The sequence below is a fragment of the Pristiophorus japonicus genome, chromosome 13, assembly GCF_044704955.1.
Source record: "Pristiophorus japonicus isolate sPriJap1 chromosome 13, sPriJap1.hap1, whole genome shotgun sequence".
Classification (NCBI taxonomy): Eukaryota; Metazoa; Chordata; class Chondrichthyes; family Pristiophoridae; genus Pristiophorus; species Pristiophorus japonicus.
In genome coordinates this window covers 153672234-153692171 of record NC_091989.1, presented here as the reverse complement: position 1 = coordinate 153692171, position 19938 = coordinate 153672234, and the positions used below count along the sequence as shown (strand labels likewise).

General features: G+C 42.5%; 1 protein-coding gene across 6 annotated transcripts in view; it reads right to left on the bottom strand.

Annotated features, from left to right (window-relative positions):
- The window catches only part of ankrd11 (ankyrin repeat domain 11), a 273694-nt gene that overhangs the window by 207616 nt on the left and 46140 nt on the right, over positions 1-19938 (bottom strand). For 5 of the 6 annotated variants that reach the window (XM_070898151.1, XM_070898150.1, XM_070898153.1 and 2 more), the window contains exon 2: positions 9730-9801. The gene's annotated coding sequence lies outside the window, so the exon portion shown is untranslated. Of the gene's footprint in view, positions 1-9729; positions 9802-14100; positions 14156-19938 lie in introns of those variants that run through there. The other variant, XM_070898152.1, reaches the window with a different exon arrangement.

Genomic DNA, 19938 nt, shown 5'->3' with positions numbered 1-19938 from the left:
CCTTGATCGTTACTGGGTCAATATTCTAGAACTCCCGACCTAACAGCACTGTGGGAGTACCTTCACTGCACGTACTGCAACAGTTCAAGAAGGTGGCTCACCATCACCTTCTCAAGGCCAATTAGCAATGGGCAATAAATACTGGTCTTGCCAGCGACGTCCATATCCCATGAATGTATTTTTAAAAAACTATTGTTCAATAAGTATGAAAATACACAGGCTCCCACTGTATTGATGTGGTGTACAGGGACTTCCAAAAGGCATTTGATAAAGTGCCACACAATAGGTTTGCCAGCGAAGTTGAAGCCTGTGGAATAAGTGGCAGCATGGATATGAAATTGGCTAAGTGACAGGAAACAGAGAGTAGCAATGAACGGTTGCTTTTCCAGACTGGAGGAAGGTATACCCCTGTTTCCCAGGGGTTGGCACTGTTTTCTTGATATATATTAATGACAGACTTAGGTGTGCAGGGCACTATTTCAAATTTGCAGATAACACAAAACTTGGGAGCATAGCGAGCAGTGAGGAATATAGTGATGGACTTCAATAAGAACATAAGAAATAGGAGTAGGAGTGGACCATCTGGCCCTCGAGCCTGCTCCACCATTTAATAAGATCATGGCTGATCTGATCATAAACTCAGCTCCATTTCCCTGCCCGCTCCCCATTATTCCTTTATTGCTCCAAAATCTGTTTATCTCTACCTTGAATATATTCAATGCCCGAGCCTCCACAGCTCTTCTGGGCAGAGAATTTCATAGATTTACAACCCTCAGAAGAAATTCCTCTTCATCTCAGTTTTAAATGGGCGGCCCCTTATTCTGAGACTATGGGCTCAATTTTGGCCAAGCCTGTTTTTCAGCGCACTTTCCGGAGATGCGCCACTTTTCCCCGTTCAGAAGTGCGCCGAAAAATCTCTTTCCCACTTTGGCTGCTGTGGTCGCACAGTGTGGCCAGTCGAGTCGGGGGTGGAGCCAGCATCCTGCACCGCAAACAATGCCAGGACGTCTGCACATGTGTAGTGGAGTGTCCGCACATGCACAGTAGCTCCTCGCCCCCAGCCTCTCCATGTCTTGCTGCAGCCGCTGTGTGGGAACCGATGCCGGCCAAATGCTGTTGTGAGTAGGGGTTGAAGCTTTAATCATTTTAATCTTAGAAATCGCACCGGGAGGCCACTCGGCCAGGGCTCGGGGCGGGCGGGCAGGAGAATTGATAGAAATCTTCTGGGCAGGAACAGCATCAGAGGGGGGGGGGGTGTGGAAGAGGGCGCAATGGTTTTAATTAGGAAAAGGGTATCAATGATGGAGGTTAGGGTGTGATTAAGCAGATCAGCAGCTGCAAAAATGCCATGATAAATGGAGGGCCAAAGGCTAGACATTTGGGAATTTGATCATGCAGTTGTAAGTGACTTGGGGGGGGGGGGGGGGGGGAGAAGTGGGCAGAGAAAGGGAGAGGTTATCCCCCTTAGAGGTAGACACAGAAGGAAGGGGGTTGGGAGGGAGAAGGGGGATGTGAGTGGAGAGCAATATGAGGAAATGATCAGAAATGGCCTTATCCGTGATTAACTTGATGGGAGTAGCGTGGCCACGCAAGATGGCAAGGTCAAGGGGGTGGCTGTGAATAAGGGTTGGTGTGTTTCTATGTAGGGAGTGATTTAGAGAGGATAGCAGGGCAGTGAACTCAGGAGGAGAGAGGTGATGATGAATTGAGATGAAGATTGAAATCATTGAGGATGATAAGTCACTCGGTGCAGAGGCAGAGGGAGAAAAGCGGTGAAGATATCTTAGCGAGAAACTGGACAACTGGACATGGTACTTGGGTGGGCAGTAAATAACAAGGCTTTTAAAAGTGAGGCGAGAGGGGTGGAACAAGGCGAGATGCTGCCAGAGGAGTAGGGCGACAGACCAATGTGTGATTTACCAATAAGGCCTATACTGCCACTATGGCGGTTTGAGCAAGGCAAGTGGTGAAAGGTATAGCCCGGCATGGGAAACTTCATTAAGGAGGATGTCATCATCACCCATCAGCCAGGTTTCCGTCAAGGCTATGTTGTTGATGCGATCATCCACAATAAGCTCATGGATGGCACAGGCCTTGTTCACAAATGAACAGACATTCCGGAGGGAGATGTGGAGAGGGATGGTGATGGCCGATCCACAGGGTCCACGTTGGTAGCGGTGAATGGGCCAGGAAGGAGGTAGGCAAGATTAGCAACCAGCAGGCGCGCTGGGTGTGAAGGTCAGCAAGAGAGTAGGATGGGGCAGTTGCGGTTGCTGCTCCTAAGGAGGCAGCAATGAGTGCCTTGATGGGCTCTTCGGAGGATGCCAAGAGAGCCATAGATGGGAGCTGTCGGCTTATCCAAGAGGGTCAAGACTGAGGCGGCAGCAGGAGAGTATGACAGTCAAGAGTACTGAAGCATAGGAAATCTATGGGCCCGAGTACCTGAGAGGGGAGAAGCAAAAGGAGGCATGACAACAGGATAGAGGGGCCAAGGAGGGGGAAAAGAGAAAAAAAAGGGAAATAGAAATGAAGGGCTCGGATCTAGAGCAGCAGCCAAAACACACACGTGAATGGACACAGGGAATTAAAGATACACAGATGTGATTGCATGCAAGGTTAAGAAAGATATTCCCTGAAAATAAGCAGAGAATAGAGAGGAGACAATAGGAGGGAGTCCAGAATTATAATCAGAGGTCCCATGGTGGGATAAAGTGGACGCAAGTAGGTGAAGTCAACAATCGACCAATGTCTGGGTTCGGAGAGACAGGTGTGAAAGGAAAGTCCAGAAGCTATCTGAAGGGCAAAGTTATTCAAAAGTTGCCATTACAGACAAAGTTAATTGAAATTTGGAAAAGTGTAGGCTAATAAATGATTTGTTAAAAGGAAAACTGTGTTTGACTAACTTGATTAAGTTCTTTGATGAATTAACGGAGAGAGTTGATGAGGATAGTGCGGTTGATGGTGGGTATATGGACTTTCAAAAGCGGTTTGAAAAAGTGCCACATAACAGACTTGTTCGCAAAATTAAAACCCATGGAATTAAAGGGACAGTGGCAGCATGGATACATAACTGTTTGAGGGGCAGAAAGGAGAGAGTAGTGGTGAACTAAAAACAGAAAATGCTGGAAATACTCAGCAGGTCATCGACCTGAAATGTTAACTTTGTTTGTGTCTCCATAGATGCTGCTTGACCTACTGAGTATTTCCAGCATTTTCTCTTTTAATTTCAGATTTCCAGCATCCGCAGCATTTTGCTTTTATGTTGGAGTAGTGGTGAATGGTTGCTTTTCAGACTAGAGGAAAGTATACAGTGGTGTTTCCCAGGGGTCAGCATTAGGACCATGCTCTTTTTGATATATATTAAATGACCTGGACTTGGGTAGAGAGCATAATGACAAAGCTTGCAGATGACATAAAACTCAGAAATAATCAACAATGCAGAAGATAGTAACAGACTTCAGAAGGATATAAACAGACTGTTGAAATGGACATACACATGGCAAGTGAGGAAAAATTGCTTCAAGAGAGAGAAGGGCAAGTAATCAGAGGACACATATTTAAGGTGATTTGGCATGAGGAGACATGAGGACTGTTGTGATCTGAAATGCACTGCCTGAATGGGTGGTGGAAGCAGATTTAATAGTTACATTTGAAAAAGAATTGGAGAAATATTTGGAGGAAATAAATTACAGGAGTATGGAGAAAGAGCAGGGGAGTGGAACTAATTGGATAGCCCCTACCAAAGAGCCAGCACAGGCACGATGGGCCGAATGGCCTCTCTCTGTGCTGTATCATTATGATTCTATGTGCTTGATATCAGTTATTTAAATCTGCTTAGCCCTGGTCACTATTTAGAAGTTATATTTAATCAACCAGTCTTGCTAAATTGGAGAACCTGTCTGAAGCCTTCAGAGAGATAGTGTCACACGAGATTCCATAGATGGCGAGAGAAAAAACCCCACAAACACGATGTAAAAATTACATCGTTTAGCGCGGCACATGCAAACTATTCTCACTCAAAGACCTAGCTAAGCATATTAACTACTGAAAAAAATAACTGCATTATCACTACTATTTGTCCACCTTTTACTGTTTAATTATTGTGTCTGGCAGTTAAAGTCAAAAACTAGTGTAGTGTTATTTTACCACCTTCTGAAGAGAAGAAGAATTACTTGAGGAAACACAATGTTCGCTGTTATTACCCCTGGAAACTAACTGCAACTTGGGCCAAGACCCTAGACCCGACTGCAACTTCAGGAATTAGCACGTGCTTCCCAATGTGGTCAGTCATTCACTACTCCGACACTGGCTGCGCTGTAGCCAACCCCACACCCGGCAATCAGAGAAACTGACAAAAACTTTGGCTTTTCCGCAGTAATATTGCTGTTAAATACCCCATTAAAAGTTAGACCTGGTTGAATTAGGTGTAACTGGGGCTTAAACAGCATGACTGACAAACAAACGTTATGGCCCTGAAAAACTAATTTTAATTTTGTGGAGTGTCAAATTTCTCCATTTTAATAAAAATTACAACTTAAAAAAGAATGGTGAACAATCATTCCACACTCACGGGCATTCGAAATATGTACAGACATCCCGCATTGACCAGCACAGTGATTTTTTTTTTAAAAAAGCACTTCACATGCACTGACCAAGATAACTGTGGAAGATTGTGAACCAGGTGTGTGAAGCAGCTACAACAGAGGAAATTGGCATGATAATGGCAGGCAGATTCCTACAATCCTACTGTAAAATAAGCAGCTTTTGAAAGCAGATAGGACAACTAATGCTCAAGTACATAGGGCAGCCTTAAGCCAATGGTCCAAATTCCATCTGCACAGGAAACAGTCTCAATGTAAAACACGACATGCGCACAATAAGAAAAAACAATGGAAGCAACTTGCTAAAAAAATACACGGTTCTGTAATGTACAATACCAGCAAATGTAGGTGACCACACTGGATCAGGGAAAGTATGTTTAAGTAAAAATTTGACCCTGGTTTCAGTACAAAAGGAACCAGACCCGAGAGAAAATTAGGGGTATGGGAGAAGTGATAGATAGTTGTGACTGAAGAACTTAAATTATTGCTGTATTGCTCGATACTAGAAAAACACAAAATGGTTTTATTTATTTACTTAACATTCGCCTCATGTACATTGTCATCCCAATGAAAATTGGAATTTATATTTCAAACCGACACCTCCATACCAAAAAATATTCTGAAAAATGTAGGTTAATATTAAGCTTGTTGAATTCAGTGGAACATTAATGGAACAGCCCTCGCTCTACATTTTGCTTTTCCTATTTTAAAAGCTTTACAGGTGAATGCAAAGTAATGCCAAATGCTGAAAGCAATTATAATCAGCAGTCGTATTTTATTCATGGCTTTTATCTCACACCTACACACTCATTATTATGCCAGCAACCTGATGTCAAAACCACCAGAAAATTCTTCACATACATTCGTACCAGAATTAAAGAGAAAGAAATCAGGTACCTGTACACGATGTTATAATATGGGCAATGCAACATTAAACTACTTTAATCCTTTTAATATATTACACAGGAAACAAACAGCACAATGCAAGTATCAGAGCCACAAACCATCTCAATTGAAAACAGTATTTTTTATTTTTTGCAACAAAATAAATTACTGATGAAAAAGTGGATGATTGTGGGAGAGAACAAAGACAAGCTGCACGAAATAAACCCATAACTTGAGGACCACTTAAAAATAACTGATCAGATAGGATTTTTTTTAGGGATTTTGTAAATGGCTGAGTTGGCTGATCTCAGATACAGCAGTGGGAGAGATATAGTTGACCTCAATCCCCTGTAGTTGGAGAGGGGGAAAATGAGCACGTTTTGGATTATTCCCCGCCCCTGCTAGAACCATGAATGCGTGCATGTCGGGTGAGGGCAAGATCATTCTCAGCTGTGCTGTCCTTTCATAGAAACATAGAAAATAGGTGCAGGAGTAGGCCGTTCGGCCCTTCGAGCCTGCACCATCATTCAGTAAGATCATGGCTGATCATTCCCTCAGTACCCCTTTCCTGCTTTCTCTCCATAACCCTTGATCCCTTTAGCCGTAAGGGCCATATCTCACTCTCTTCAATATATCCAATGAACTGGCATCAACAACTTTCTGCGGCAGGGTATTCCACAGATTAACAACTCTGAGTGAAGAAGTTTCTCCTCATCTCAGTCCTAAATGGCCTACCCCTTATCCTAAGACTGCATCCCCTGGACTTCCCCATCAGGAACATTCTTCCCACATCTAACCTGTCCAGTCCTGTCAGAATCTTGTATATTTTTATGCGATCCCTATCATCCTTCTAAACTCCAGTGTATAAAGTCCCAGTTGATCCAGTCTCTCCTCATATGTCAGAGCAGCCATCCTGGGAATCAGTCTGGTGAACTTTCGCTGCACTCCCTCAATAGCAAGAACGTCCTTCCTCAGATTAGGAGACCAAAACTGAACACAATATTCCAGGTGTGGCTTCAGTAAGGCCCTGTACAACTGCAGTAAGACCTCCCTGCTCCTATACTCAAACCCCCTAGCTATGAAGGCCAGCATATCATTTGCCTTCTTCACCGCCTGCTGTACCTGCATGCCAACTTTCAATGACTGATGTACCATGACATCCAGGTCTCATTGCACCTTCCCTTTTCCTAATCTGCCGCCATTCAGATAATATTCTGCCTTCGTATTTTTTGCTCCCAAAGTGGATAACCTCACATTTATCCACATTATACTGCATCTGCCATGCATTTGCCCACTCGCCTAACCTGTCCAAGTCACCCTGCGGCCTCTTAGCATCCTCCTCACAGCTCACACTGCCACTCAGTTTAGTGTCATCTGCAAACCTGGAGATTCTACACTCAATTCCTTCATCTAAATCATTAATGTATTGTAAAGAGCTGGGGTGCCAGCACTGACCCCTGTGGCACTCCACTAGTCACTGCCTGCCATTCTGAAAAAGACCCATTTATCCCTACTCTCTGTTTTCTGTCAGTTAACCAATCCTCTATTCATGCTCGTACATTACCTCCAATCCCATGACCTTGTATAATAATTTTATCTGGCACCTTATCAAATGCCTTTTGGAAATTCAAATATACCACATCCATTGGTTCCCCTTTATCCACCCTAGTCGTTACATGCTCAAAAAACTCAAATTTGTCAAATACGATTTCCACTTCATAAAACCATGTTGACTCTGCCTAATCAGGTTATGATTTTCTAAGTGCCCTGATTCCTTAACAATGAATTCCAGCATTTTCCGGATGACTGTTGTCAGGCTAACTGGCCTGTAGGTCCCAGTTTTCTCTCTCCCTCCTTTCTTCAATAGCGGTGTAACACTTGCGACCTTCCAATACACTGGGACCGTTCTAGAATCTAGGGAATTTTGAAAGAACAAAACCAATGCATCCACTATCTTTTGCTACTCTCTTCCTTTTTACATACTTGTAAAAGCTCTTACAAATCATTTTTTATATTTCTTGTCAGTTTTCTCTCTCTATTTTTTCCCCTTATCAATTTTTTGGTCATCCTTTGCTGGTTTCTGAAAATCTCCCAACCCTCAGGCTTACTACTATTCTTTGCAACATTATAAGTTTCTTCTTTCAATCTAATACTATCCTGAACTTCTTTAGTTAGCCACGAATGGATCACTCATCCACATTAACTTGTATCTGCCATGTGTCTGGCCATTTCACTAGTCTGTCTATGTCGTCCTGAAGTCCGCAAATATCCTCCTCACTATTTACTACGTTGCCAAGTTTTGTTTCATCTGCAAACTTCAAAATCGTACTTTCAATACCCAAGTCCAGGTCATTTATGTACAAGTAATGGTTATCGTGAATGGTCTCGGATTTCTCGCATATTTGTCTCCATTCTGAATAAAAAAATCATCCTTTCCCTCATGAAGTTCTTCGACCAAGTTCCGTTACTTTTCATCCAAAATATTGCGCAATTTAGAAAATTCTGAGTCAATAAGGTTCTGCAATTAAGAACATAAAAAATAGCAGGAGCAGGCCCTATGGCCCCTAGAGTCTGCTTCGCCATTCAGTAAGATCATGGCTGATCATCAACCTCAACTCCACTTTCCCACCCGATCTCCATATCCTTTGATTCCGAGACTCCAAAAATCTATATCTCGGCCTTGAATAAATTCAGAGACTGAACAGACAGCCCTCTGAAGCAGTGGTTGAAAAACCTGCTGATACTGTCCAAGTTCACAGATAAAAGATAATGGCCACGTGGACAAATGTTGTGGAAGGCGAGTGGCATCAGTGGAACTGTATCCCAGCAAGGAGCCAATACCTTCAGAAGAGATGGGGAGTGAAGTACACTGCCTTGGTCTGTTGTTTTGCTCATTGGTGGAAAGACACTATGCAAGCAGGCAAAATATCTTTAGCTAAGCAGCAAGACATCACACTTCAGGTCTCCACAGCAGCTGAAATTACCTGAAAAACAGCATATCCAATCTGTATGTGCTGTACGATATCAACAAAATTAACTTAAAAATATTTGTATTCCCAAAATGTTTAAAATAATTTAAACTTATTAGAACAAGAGGGTTAGATTGTCACTGAGCCTTATCCTTGAATATTCCTTTAGAAATTGAGGCAAGAACAGGGACAAACAGAAAATAGAATGTACAGAACATGATGTGCTACCTAGTCACTGCAGTGGCCTTGAAATAAAACATGTTGCAGAAAACTGATTTCAAACAAAAAAATTACATTCTTGTTCTGAACAACCAGCTTTTCCACTTTAGACCTTTCATAGAGAGTATAGTTATACTATGATGAACCAATACAAAGGTGGTTCCATAAGTCGAACAGAAAACAGCATTCGTTTACATTATTTTTCCACACAACTTCAGAAAGCCACTGCAATGAAAAATCATGTTGCCAATTTGTACAGAATAAACCTATCTGGGCTGCCATACTTAGGAGATCATGCTGTGGGGAACAGCAAGACAGAGAAACCGCTCATCAACAATTCAGTGAAGCAGGAATCTGCCAAACATGCTTCTCCTCATAATCTGTTTCTTTTTAAATATTGCTCTTTATTAACAAAACATTGAAAAGAAACAGTGTCAGGTGTGCCGTTTGAGACTCGACAGTTCCATTCAACAGTGTGTTCCGCCTTCTAGTCAATCAATGCACTCCTCACTGGAATCTCAATTATCTGTCAATGTCCATTGTCCACCATGGGCTTCCCTGCCATTATGTGCACCCATAATGACCAGGTATGCTTAATTCAGTTACAGAATTGGAGCACTTACACTTGCACAATTTCAACGACTAGATCTTTCAGCATTCATCAACATCAAGTGGCTCAGCCCTTAAGTGCTGCATCTCTCAGGTTAACACCGCAAATATCAATTTACAGAATACGGTGCTAAATTCACAGACGAAGGAAAATGCTCATAATATGAATAGCATGAAGTCCTCTCCAAAAGAAAAACTGGAGAACCAAATTCTTAAAGAACTTGCGAGATAAACGTGGCTCTGGGTCACTAATAGCTTTCAACATTTCAAGGCTACAACTGGAGTTTTAGACATTATGCAGAACCAAACTATTTTTTTACAACAAATCCAAGAAATTTTCAAAGCCTCCAATAAATTCCACTCCAAGTGCTATCTGTGAAAAAACTGTGGAAGGACCAAGAGCTGGACAAAATATTTTTTTTTTTTAAATTCACAGCAGTACTTACTGATTCCATAGTTCTTCACCACGGCATGTATTTGTTCCAATAGAGGTATGCACCAGCTTTGATGTCAGTGCTCTGAAACGATGTTAAAAGAAATCTTGTTAGTTATTAGCAAGAGTATAGCTGAAATAAAGTCTAACCAACAAATGGTACTTACACCTCAGAGCACAAGCTATAAAAACAGAAGCATTATTCATCAATGTTTCCACTTCTGTGAAGCAGAATCTTTATACATAAGTTTAGATCAACTTCTGTGCACACATCATTGTTGAGTTTTTGAAATACATGATCACACATCAGGTCAAAATACTGCAATTCATTCTAACCTATGACTAGCAATGCTTGAAAGCCTGTAATCCTGTGCACTCTGCAATGGCATTAACTATCATTTCTCAGGTTTACCACAAACTCCAGAACCAATACCGGACTCGACTTACTGCAACATTCTGCACAGAAATTCCTACAAAGCCATTGTCCAGATTAGGCTGAAGGCTTACTTGTTGCACCATTGAAAGGCATCCTCCCGCAACTATTTCCTCTGCTTTTCAAATGCTGATGTGTGCTGGGTGAAGTTCCACAGTGGTCCAACAGCCTTCTGATACCTCACCCAAGTGACAATTCTTTGTGCAAAGCTGGAGGTCTGTTCAACTATAGATGACATCACAGCAAAGCCCAATCCTGTTTCATCCAATATCTACAAGCACACATTTTCCAGCAAAGGTCATCGAATAGCAATCAGAAATGGCCACCATAACCCTTGAAAATGCTGTCGGAGGGCTCCCAGTGCTGCAGTGGGTGAGTAGAAACTTAATTTTTTATTTATTGATTTAAAAAAAAAATTTGTTTCTTTTTTTTGGATTGATTTATTGGTTGATTTATTGATCATTTATTATTGATGATGGCTCTTTATTTGTAAAAGTGATGTGTTTCATGTTTGTAAGCTTCCCTTTCCTTTCCTTTCCCTTCCCTTCCCCCCTCCCCGCTCAATCTCTCTTCCTTACGCCTGATTTTCTAAGTGTAGGCAAGGTTTTATAATGGGGAACAAAGACATGGCAGACCAATTGAACAAGTACTTTGGTTCTGTCTTTACAAAGGAAGACACAAATAACCTTCCCGATGCACTAGGGGTCCGAAGGACTAGTGAGAAGGAGGAACTGAAGGATATCCTTATTAGTCGAGAAATTGTGTTTGGGAAATTGACGGGGTTGAAGGCCAATAAATTCCCAGGGCCTGATAGTCTATACCCCAGAGTACTTAAGGAAGTGGCCCTAGAAATAATGGATGCATTGGTGATAATTTTCCTATCAACTCTGGATCAGTTCCTATCGACTGGAGAGTTGCTAATGTAACACTACTTTTTAAAAAAGGAGGGAGAGAGAAAACGGGTAATTGTTGACCAGTTAGCCTGACATCAGTGGTGGGGAAAATGTTGGAATCGATCATTAAGGATGAAATAGCAGTGCATTTGGAGAGCAGTGATAGGATTGGTCCAAGTCAGCATGGATTTATGAAAGGGAAATCATGCTTGACGAATCTTCTGGAATTTTTTGAGGATGTAACTAGTAGAGTGGACATGGGAGAACCAGTGGATGTGGTGTATTTGGACTTTCAAAAGGCTTTTGACAAGGTCCCACACAAGAGATTGGTGTGCAAAATCAAAACACATGGTATTGGGGGTAATGTACTGACGTGGATAGAGAACTGGTTGGCAGACAGGAAGCAGAGAGTCGGGATTAACGGATCCTTTTCAGAATGGCAGGCAGTGACTAGTGGAGTGCCGCAGGGCTCAGTGCTGGGACCCCAGCTCTTTACAATATATATTAAGGATTTGGATGATGGAATTGAGTGTAGAATCTCCAAGTTTGCAGAGGACACTAAACTTGGTGGCGGTGTGATCTGTGAGGAGGACATTAAGAGGCTGCAGGGTGACTTGGACAGGTTAGGTGAGTGGGCAAATACATGGCAGATGCAGTATAATGTGGATAAATGTGAGGTTATCCACTTTGGGGGCAAAAACACAAAGGCAGAATATTATCTGAATGGCGGAAAATTAGGAAAAGGGGAGGTGCAGCGAGACCTGGGGGTCATGGTTCATCAGTCATTGAAAGTTGGCATGCAGGTACAGCAGGCGGTGAAGAAGGCAAATGGTATGTTGGCCTTCATAGCAAGGAGATGTGAGTATAGGAGCAGGGAAGTCTTGCTGCAGTTGACAGGGCCTTGGTGAGGCCCCACCTGGAATATTGTGTTCAGTTTCGGTCTCCTAATCTGAGGAAGGACATTCTGGCTATTGAGGGAGTGCAGCGAAGGTTCACCAGACTGATTCCAGGGATGGCTGGAATGACATATGAGAAGAGACTGGATCAACTGGGCCTTTATTCACTGGAGTTTAGAAGGATGAGAGGGGATCTCATTAGAAACATATAAGATTCTGACTGGACTAGACAGGCGAGATGCGGGAAGAATGTTCCCGATGTTGGGGAAGTCCAGAGCCAGGGGACACAGTCTTAGGATAAGGGGTAGGCCATTTAGGACTGAGATGAGGAGAAACTTATTCACTGAGTTGTTAACCTGTGGAATTCCCTGCCGCAGAGAGTTGTTGATGCCAGTTCATTGGATATATTCAAGAGGGAGTTCGATATGGCCCTTACGGTTAAGGGGATCAAGGGGTATGGAGAGAAAGCAGGAAAGGGGTACTGAAGGAATGATCAACCATGATCTTATCGAATGGCCTACTCCTGCACCTATTTTCTATGGTTCTATGTTTCCATGTTTTTCTGAACGTCCAAAAATCTACACTTACTCCATTCTAAGTTAGTTTGGAGTAAGTTTTCGCTGCCGAAACTTTCAAAACAGGCGTAAATGGCCGGACACGCCCCCTTATGGAAAAAAAAATTGTTCCAAAATGAAACTATTCTAACTGACTAGACCTGGAGCAAACTAAATGCCGAGAATTGCAATTTCTTGGATACTCCATTCTAAACCAGTTGCGCCTAAAAAAAATAGGAGCAACTCAGGCCGAAACTTGACCCCAAAGACTTGGATTTTGTATTGCGCCTTTCATGGCCACCAGACATCTCAAAGCGCTTTACAGCCAATTAAATACTTTTTTGGTGTGTAGCAGTCACTGTTGTAATGTCGGAAACGCGGCAACCAATTTGCGCACAAGCAAACTCCCACAATCTGCAATGTGATAATGACCAAATAATCTGTTTTTGTTATGTTGATTGAGGGATAAATATTGGCCAGGACAACGGGGATAACTCCCCTGCTCTTCTTCCAAATAGTGCACTGAAGAGAAGACAGGGCCTCAATTTAATGTCTCATCTGAAAGAAGGCACCGCCAACAGTGCAGCGCTCCCTCAGTACTGCACTGGAGTGTCAAGCCTGGATTTTTGTGCTCAAGTCCCTGGAGTGGGACTTGAAACCACAACCTTCTGACTCAGAGGCGAGAGTGCGACCCACTGAGCCACAGCTGGCATTAAGTAAAACATGGTCTAATAATAACCTTTTCCCTTTATATTGAAATGACAGGTATTTTCATGATCAATATTCACTATGAAAGTGTGCACACGAAGTTGACAGAATTAGTCTCCAAGAAGTTCCTTGCAGAATGACCTCTGAACTTACTTATTTAAGCAGTGAAATGCCCAACAACACTTTCTAATGGGACCACAAACTTGAAATAAAACCCATTCCCTTATAGCAAATAAGCAGCTCAAAATTGCTCTTCTGCAGGATGAAAAAAGTTATTTGCTTTTTTCTTCCCCCTTAAACCTTCCAATCCTATACCCAATTGTCTCAAGGCAACTGACAGCAGCCAACTCCTCGGTTGTTCCCAATGCTACAAATCCAAAACATGACTGCGTGCGCCACCTTATTGTAGGAGCATATGCATGCATTCTCATCTGAACCCCATTAAAATAACTCTTTCTTTGATTCCTCTTCCCTAACATTTACCTATGCCACAGTTAATGAATGACTCAACCAACTCAAAACTTTTCATCCCTCCAAGAGGAAGAAAAATAACCAAGGATCTGCTATGTCTTCAATGGCAAAGCAAAGACCAAAACCCGCCATGAGGAGAATAAGGGCCAGAAGCACTACCTAGCACAGAACTTTTATGCTTTACAGCAAGTAGTCATCACTGGCCAGCACAGGTAGTTAATAGCAATTTTTTTTTAATTCAAGGAGGAAATTGCAAACCAAGATCCAGATCAACAAAGTTGCAGGTTTCTTCCTATATCATTTATAAAGCAGTTCCAGCCTCAGTCAAATTATGCCTACGGCAAGAGATAAATAACCATGCAAATTTGACACGGGAAACATGTCTGTACCCATTTCCCTCTGTGGGGAAAACCCTGAAATTTCCCCCACCTCTGACCTTCAGGATAGTTGCATTTGCCATGATGATGGTCTTTCATCCCTATCCCACATTTTGGGAAGGGATTTGGTTTGATCTTCTGCCTCTTTAAAGTGCACTTTGATTGCTGTCAACAGTTCTGGTTGCCATGCTACATGGGGAAATGTGTAAGCATTGAAGACAAAAGGAACAAGAATTAAATCAGAGTGCAAGGATAATGACCCATGATAAAATGTTGAAAAGCTACTGCCTAGAAACAAGATGGTCAATGGAGATCTCACTGGAGTGTATAACATATTAAATGACTTAGATAACATAAATATTGAATATTGCTTTAAAATAAGGCAAGATAATATGACCAGAGATCATAAATGTAAACTGGTGGGAAAGAGAGAGTTACCAGACAGAACTTAGAGCAAAGTGCGATAAATGTCCAAAATAATCTTTCACGCATAGTAGCAGAGACAGATATTAGGACATTCAAAACACTTGGGAAGCCTGAATATTAGAGGGACAGGCTTCAAAGAACTGTATAGTCTTTTATGGTCCTTGACTTCATGATCTCAGTCTTATTAAATTAAAGTTTCCTTCATGCTACTGTGTCCAGACCACCCACAGGGATCTTTAACTGAACTTGGTCTGTGAGATTCTTGAGGGAATTTGGCACAGAGAAACTAATCAGGTCTGCAGATTGGAAGGGACTGCATTGTTTATTTCTGATTGCCCCTCTTTTTATTGCTCATTAGTCGATTGTCTTTCCAAGGCTATTTTTGCTCATGGTTGTTGAAATAGATGTACAGTCTATTTATTTTTAATGGTTGTTACATCCTTGCTTCTATGGATTCTTGCAAACAATAGACAGTAAAATTAGACAATTTGGTCTGTTGCCTCAAGAACATTTTACCTGACATGTATTGATCCTGGTGCCTCAAGTGCACCTCATTTGAATCCAGGAGTTAGACTGAATGCTGATTTTAATTTTAATGCTCAGAATCAGCATTACTGACTGGAATGCAAGCATTTACTCCACCCCCACCCTTCCTAACACAACAACAATGCCCCAGGGACTCGAGCAAAACTTGGTGGTAGCAAAAATCAGTCTACCTTTGAATTATACCAGGAATTAAAATCTACCTTAGTGATGGGTAGACTTTAGGGTGGGATAGTTTGGAGCCGAGGATTTCTCCCATATTCATATGTCAATGTAGATCAGATTTAAGCACATATCTGCTCAAGCTGCCACTGATCACACCATTCCAAACTTGGAAGCTGCTTTATCTCTGAAAAGAAACTCAAGTATCTTTGGATCACTAAAACTTAGGAGACAAGAGCCATAGAAGACTGCAAACATCCCAAACTCTTCAGTGATTTGTCTATGAACATTTTGAAAGGACTGCAAGAGCAAGTTTATTGATCAATGTAAGCATCAATTATCTGCTTTGATGAATTCAATTCACAAGGAATTACATTCCATGGTGTGTTACCGAACCATTTGGAACAGCAAAGTCCAGTCCTGCATCTATGCGAAGATAGCCGATTAGAGTCAGGGCAATAGTAACAAAGCTACAATAACCTCAACCTCGCTCTGCTTCAGTTCGCGGGGGAGGCAAAAAAAAAGTGTTTCTGTTCATATTTATTTCCAAGAACCCCTGCTGGAAAATGCACATGCAGATAAAGACTGAATTTTACAGCAAAAAAAGGAAGCTGTTCACAGCCCATTGCACCTGTGCCAGATCGCCAAAAGAGCTATCCATTTAGTCCCATTGCCCTGCATGCTTCTCATCCCTTCTAAATTTCTCTTTCAAATATTTATCCACTTAACTTTTAAAAGCAATCACAGACTCACTTTTCACCACTATCCCCAAGAGGATACTTCACATCCCTACAACACTGCATAAATGTTTTCTGATGACGTTTTCCTTTCTTTTGGTAACTATCTTAAACTTGCGCTCACCAATTGTAAAGTCAATCAGCAACCAGTGGAAATGTTTTTTCTCATTTACCTTATCAAGCCTCCTCATAATTTTGAGCACCTCGATCGGTTTTCAACCTTCTTGGCTCAACTGAAAAGAGCCCAATTTCTCTACTTTCTTCTAAAACTTCATCCCTGGTATCATCTCAGTGAATCTCTTCTGCACCGCCCATGGCTTCGACAACCTTCCTAAAATAATCCACCCCAAACTGGATACACAATTCTAAATGCAGCCGAGCCAATGATGTGTATAGTTGTAATATAACTTTACTTCTGTACTTTGTCGCTCTTTATAAAATGTAATCAGAGTCTCAGGGATCGGCCATTTCGAGCTGAGATGAGGAGACCACAAAGGGTTATCAATCTTTGGAATTCTCTACCCCAGAAGGCTGTGGATGCTCAGTCATTGAGTATGTCCAAGACAGCAATCAATAGATTTTTGGATACTAAAGGGATATGGAGATAGTGCGGGAAAGTGGAGTGAGGTAGATCAGCCAAAATCTTATCAAATGGCAGAGCAGGCTCGAAGGACCGAATGGCTACTCCTATTTCTTATGTTCTTATGTAAAATAGTTTCCACAGCAGCGCGATACACATTAAAACAGTCCGTGAACAAGGTATTTTAAAGTTACTGAACAGCAATATTTTCTGGGGCCATTACCTTTCCCAATGGCTGGGGGAAAGTCTGTGGTCAAAAACAAAAAACCTCTTTTACTGGCCTATTGGGTAAACATAACTGCTTCAGACATTCAGCCCATTGGGAACTCAAACAGCAAACTGCCTTGGATTATGCTGAGACAGGCGAGTTGTGAAATCAATTTTTCTGGCAGTTCACACGATCTTGATGTTACCACTTTGCCATCAACAGTAACTGAACATTGTAAATGGGCTATTCTCAAGGCTACTAGTTTACACTTGTCGTGGAAAAATGGATGGCATTAGAGTCAAGTCCAAAACATAGAGACATAGAAAATAGGTGCAGGAGTAGGCCATTCGGCCCTTGGTGCCTGCACCACCATTCAATAAGATCATGGCTGATCATCACCTCAGTACCCCTTTCCTGCTTTCTCTCCATACCCCTTGATTCCTTTAGCCATAAGGGCCATATCTAACTCCCTCTTGAATATATCCAATGAACTGGCATCAACAACTCTCTGAGGCAGGGAATTCCACAGGTTAACAACTCAGTGAATAAGTTTCTCCTCATCTCAGTCCTAAATGGCCTACCCCTTATCCCAAGACTGTGTCCCTTGGTTTTGGATTTCTCCAACATCGAGAACTTTCCACCCGCATCTAACCTGTCCCATCCCATCAGAATCTTATATGTTTCTATGAGATACCCTCTCATCCTTCTAAACTCCAATGTATAAAGGCCCAGTTGATCCGGTCTCTCCTCATAGGTCAGTCCTGCCATCCCAGGAATCATAACCGCTGCACTCCCTCAATAGCAAGAATGTCCTTCCTCAGATTAGGAGTCCAAAACTGAACACAATATTAGAAACATAGAAACATAGAAAATAGGTGCAGGAGCAGGCCATTCAGCCCTTCTAGCCTGCACCGCCATTCAACGAGTTCATGGCTGAACATGAAACTTCAGTACCCACTTCCTGCTTTCACGCCATACCCCTTGATCCCCCGAGTACTAAGGACTTCATCTAACTCCCTTTTGAATATATTTAGTGAATTGGCCTCAACTACTTCCTGTGGTAGAGAATTCCACAGGTTCACCACTCTCTGGGTGAAGAAGTTTCTCCTTATCTCGGTCCTAAATGGCTTACCCCTTATCCTTAGACTGTGACCCCTGGTTCTGGACTTCCCCAACATTGGGAACATTCTTCCTGCATCCAACCTGTCCAAACCCGTCAGAATTTTAAACGTTTCTATGAGGTCCCCTCTCACTCTTCTGAACTCCAGTGAATACAAGCCCAGTTGATTCAGTCTTTCTTGATAGGTCAGTCCCACCATCCCGGGAATCAGTCTGGTGAATCTTCGCTGCACTCCCTCAACAGCAAGTATGTCCTTCCTCAAGTTAGGAGACCAAAACTGTACACAATACTCCAGGTGTGGCCTCACCAAGGCCCTGTACAACTGTAGCAACACCTCCCTGCCCCTGTACTCAAATCCCTCGCTATGAAGGCCAACATGCCATTTGCTTTCTTAACCGCCTGCTGTACCTGCATGCCAACCTTCAATGACTGATGTACCATGACACCCAGGTCTCGTTGCACCTTCCCTTTTCCTAATCTGTCACCATTCAGATAATAGTCTGTCTCTCTGTTTTTACCACCAAAGTGGATAACCTCACATTTATCCACATTATACTTCATCTGCCACGCATTTGCCCACTCACCTAACCTATCCAAGTCACTCTGTAGCCTCATAGCATCCTCCTCGCAGCTCACACTGCCACCCAACTTAGTGTCATCCGCAAATTTGGAGATACTACATTTAATCCCTTCGTCTAAATCATTAATGTATAATGTAAACAGCTGGGGCCCCAGCACAGAACCCTGCGGTACCCCACTAGTCACTGCCTGCCATTCCGAAAAGTACCCATTTACTCCTACTCTTTGCTTCCTGTCTGACAACCAGTTCTCAATCCACGTCAGCACACTACCCCCAATCCCATGTGCTTTAACTTTGCACATTAATCTCCTGTGTGGGACCTTGTCGAAAGCCTTCTGAAAGTCCAAATATACCACATCAACTGGTACTCCTTTGTCCACTTTATTGGAAACATCCTCAAAAAATTCCAGAAGATTTGTCAAGCATGATCTCCCTTTTACAAATCCATGCTGACTTGGACCTATCATGTCACCATTTTCCAAATGCGCTGCTATGACATCCTTAATAATTGATTCCATCATTTTACCCACTACTGAGGTCAGGCTGACCGGTCTATAATTCCCTGCTTTCTCTCTCCCTCCTTTTTTAAAAAGTGGGGTTACATTGGCTACCCTCCACTCGATAGGAACTGATCCAGAGTCAATGGAATGTTGGAAAATGACTGTCAATGCATCCGCTATTTCCAAGGCCACCTCCTTAAGTACTCTGGGATGCAGTCCATCAGGCCCTGGGGATTTATCGGCCTTCAATCCCATCAATTTCCCCAACACAATTTCCCGACTAATAAAGATTTCCCTCAGTTCCTCCTCTTTAATAGACCCTCTGACCACTTTTATATCCGGAAGGTTGTTTGTGTCCTCCTTAGTGAATACTGAACCAAAGTACTTGTTCAATTGGTCTGCCATTTCTTTGTTCCCCGTTATGACTTCCCCTGATTCTGACTGCAGGGGACCTACGTTTGTTTTTACTAACCTCTTTCTCTTTACATACCTATAGAAACTTTTGCAATCCGCCTTAATGTTCCCTGCAAGCTTCTTCTCGTACTCCATTTTCCCTGCCCTAATCAAACCCTTTGTCCTCCTCTGCTGAGTTCTAAATTTCTCCCAGTCCTCAGGTTCGCTGCTATTTCTGGCCAATTTGTATGCCACTTCCTTGGCTTTAATACTATCCCTGATTTCCCTAGATAGCCACGGTTGAGCCACCTTCCCTTTTTTATTTTTACGCCAGACAGGAATGTACAATTGTTGTAATTCATCCATGCGTTCTCTAAATGTCTGCCATTGCCCATCCACAGTCAACCCCTTAAGTATCATTAGCCAATCTATCTTAGCCAATTCATGCCTCATACCTTCAAAGTTACCCTTCTTTAAGTTCTGGACCATGGTCTCTGAATTAACTGTTTCATTCTCCATCCTAATGCAGAATTCCACCATATTATGGTCACTCTTCCCCAAGGGGCCTCGCACAATGAGATTGCTAATTAATCCTCTCTCATTACACAACACCCAGTCTAAGATGGCCTCCCCCCTAGTTG